This window comes from Mizuhopecten yessoensis, unplaced genomic scaffold, assembly GCF_002113885.1.
Source record: "Mizuhopecten yessoensis strain PY_sf001 unplaced genomic scaffold, ASM211388v2 scaffold649, whole genome shotgun sequence".
NCBI classification, from domain to species: domain Eukaryota; kingdom Metazoa; phylum Mollusca; class Bivalvia; order Pectinida; family Pectinidae; genus Mizuhopecten; species Mizuhopecten yessoensis.
Window position 1 is genome coordinate 134,908 of NW_018403652.1, and position 3,371 is coordinate 138,278.

The 3,371-nt window shown below is 34.0% G+C and overlaps 1 protein-coding gene across 2 annotated transcripts in view; it reads left to right on the forward strand.

Moving 5' to 3' along the window:
• LOC110451503 (myeloid differentiation primary response protein MyD88-like) overlaps positions 1–3,365 on the forward strand; it is a 49,776-nt gene extending 46,411 nt beyond the window's left edge. Inside the window, exons 8-9 of one of the 2 annotated variants that reach the window (XM_021499578.1) lie at positions 129–329; positions 408–3,365. The gene's annotated coding sequence lies outside the window, so the exon portion shown is untranslated. Of the gene's footprint in view, positions 1–128 lie in introns of both variants that reach the window. The other variant, XM_021499561.1, reaches the window with a different exon arrangement.
• The last annotated feature ends 6 nt before the right edge of the window (positions 3,366–3,371 follow it).

Below are 3,371 nucleotides of genomic sequence, written 5' to 3' on the forward strand. Positions count from 1 at the left end.
TGCTTGGCTGAGTGACATGTTAGCTGTGTAATAACAACGTTAGGTTGGGTTACAAGGTCAGTCTCTCTGCTCTGCTTGGCTGAGTGACATGTTAGCTGTGTAATAACAATGTTAGGTTGGGTTACAAGGTCAGTGTGTCTACTCTGCTTGGCTGAGTGACATGTTAGCTGTGTAATAACAATGTTAGGTTGGGTTACAAGGTCAGTCTCTACTCTGCTTGGCTAAGTGACATGTTAGCTGTGTAATAACAACGTTAGGTTGGGTTACAAGGTCAGTGTCTCTGTTCTACTTGGCTGAGTGGCATGTTAGCTGTGTAATAACAATGTTAGGTTGGGTTATAAAGTTTTGGTCAGTGTCTCTATTCTACTTGGCTGAGTGGCATGTTAGCTGTGTAATAACAACGTTAGGTTGGGTTACAAGGTCAGTCTCTACTCTGCTTGGCTGAGTGACAAGTTAGCTGTAAAATAACAACGTTAGGTTGGGTTACAAGGACAGAGTCTCTGCTCTGCTTGGCTGAGTGGCAGTGATTTTACAAATTATGACCGTATCGGCTCATCATTACTGCCTTTCTCACAGAGCCATGTTAAAGCAGTGGCTGTATGTTATTTGTAATACCGGAATTTTTCAGCCAATTAAAATCATTTAACTGTTTATAATCACTTCTTTGGTGTTTTCTTAGTTTATCTGAACAAATGCAACTATCAACTGAAGAAAATAACTCACATCGTTGATTCTGTCGTGCCTCCAATAGTAATATATATACATAATTAGGTTTCTACAGTTTTGTAAAATTTATTAACACAATAATTTTAATTGTGTACCATTATCACTGTTGATCATGAAGACCTCAACTTATTTTCAATCATAAAATAAAGGAGGCACTTTAGTCTGGTGGTAGGACGCCAAGCTCGTGACCCAATGGTTGCAGATTCGATTCAAGGCACGACACTGTGTTGTATCTTTGAGTAAGAAACTTTACTACGCTTGTTCCAGGCTACTCAGCTGTAAATGAGTATGTAGTTGGGTAGTGTTAGAATTGTTGAATGTTAATATTTGGGCGTTATTTTACTGTCATTTTGTGAAAATAATTACATGTTAATCTGTTAATGTTTGAGTGCTTGTTTTCATTACTGTTTTTGATGTAATTTAGGACATATTAATCTGTTTAAGATCTAATAATACTTGAATATTTGTTGATGCCATACATTAAAATAAACCACATCATGAATAATATTTTCTATAAAAGAGACTTTTTTCTGCATTATACCATATATAATAACATTGTATTCATCCTCACTGAATTGTTTATATCAAGTGACTTCAGGGTGTGCTAATTTTATGTTGAACTTGCCTTTACAAAATGTCTGTTGGCTTATGCGAAGTGTGGCATCCGTCCATCGTTCGCCCAGCATCAACACCTTAATTCCTATTAAACATTGAGTCTTGATACTTTGTTGCTTTAACTTTGACCCATTTTTAAGGTCATGGGTAAAATATGCTGAAGTCTTTAAATCATTTCTCCTAAAGATCCTTCAGGCCTAGAGGACCAATCTTTGGCTGGTAGCTTAAGGATGTCAAGCTGATTAAATTGTTTATTCAGAAAGAGAGGGATCACTTAAAATGTGTAACAATGGTTATTTTTGATATTTGTAATTAAACACTGGGTACAGCAATTTGTCACAAATGACTCAGTCAAACTTAGTATGTTTATTTCTTATTTTGGTGGCAGTAAATTGACACTGTAGAGGGTTATTTGTTACACACAAATTAGTTACACTGTAGGGTTATTTGTTACACATAGATAAGTGACATTGTAGGGTTATTTGTTACACACAGATTAGTTACACTGTGCGGTTATTTGTTACACACATATTAGTTACACTGTAGGGTTATTTGTTACACATAGATAAGTGACATTGTAGGGTTATTTGTTACACACAGATTAGTTACACTGTCTGGTTATTTGTTACACACAGATTAGTTACACTGTAGGGTTATTTGTTACACACAGGTTAGTTACACTGTAGGGTTATTTAGTACACATAGATTAGTTACACTGTAGAATTATTTAGTACACATAGATAAGTTATACTGTAGGGTTATTTAGTACACATAGATTAGTTACACTGTAGGGTTATTTGGTACACATAGATTAGTTAAATTGTAGGGTTATTTAGTACACATAGATTAGTTACACTGTATGGTTATTTGGTACACATAGATAAGTTAAATTGTAGGGTTATTTGTTACACCCAGATTAGTTACACTGTAGGGTTATTTGGTACACATAGATAAGTTAAATTGTAGGGTTATTTGTTACACAAAGATTAGTTACAATGTAGAGGGTTATTTGGTACACACATATTTGTTACACACATTTTAGTTACACTATAGAGGATTAATTAGTACCAGGGATGTGTAGTGGACACTACACATTCCTGTTAATACACACAGATTAGTTACACTGTAGAGTTATTTGTTACACACAGATAAGTTACAATGTATGGTTAATTTTTACACATATTAGTTACACAGTAGGCTTATTTGTTACACACAGATACATTACCCTGTGGGTTATTTGGTACACATAAATAAGTTACATTGTAGGGTTATTTAGTACACACAAGCAAGTTACATTGTAGTGTTATTTGGTGCACACAGATAAGTTGCACTATAGAGGGTTATTTGGTACACACAGATACATGTAAGTTACATTGTAGGGTTATTTGTTACACATAGATAAGTTACATTGTAGGGTTATTTGGTATACACATATTAGTTACACTGTAGGTTATTTGTTAGATGTGAATTAGTCACACTGTCAGGTAACTTTTGTGTAAATGATATATGTATTATGATGTATGTAGGCTAGGACCTTGTCAACTAGTCTAAACATTTGATTTTTGTCTTTGTTTCTTAAAAAAACATCATTACTTTTTTTGTTATATTGATTACATTCCTATTCTTACCCTCAGTGTTCTATAGATACAAAATACTTCAGGAAGATCGTCACTATTTTCATACAGCATTATTTTCCATGTTTTCTTTGATGAGAATCATTTAAAAATGACTAAATAACTGTACCATTTTAACAGTGTGAGCTATATTGTAATACACAACATCCCATCCCAATGGATTGTAAGCATTCTACGGTTCAGATCAGCTGGTCTTTTCTACAAAAACAGTTTGTAAACCAATATTTTCCTGTACCTTGACATGTATTGTGAATATATATAAGGAAAACAGCCCTTGTTTGCCTTTAGTTCCTGAAATGAACCACGTAAAGAATGTGGTAAATTTCATTTTTTACAAAGGTTTTTTATTAAATAGTGTAGCTAATACAAATTCAAAAGTAATTGGGCGACGGGCGT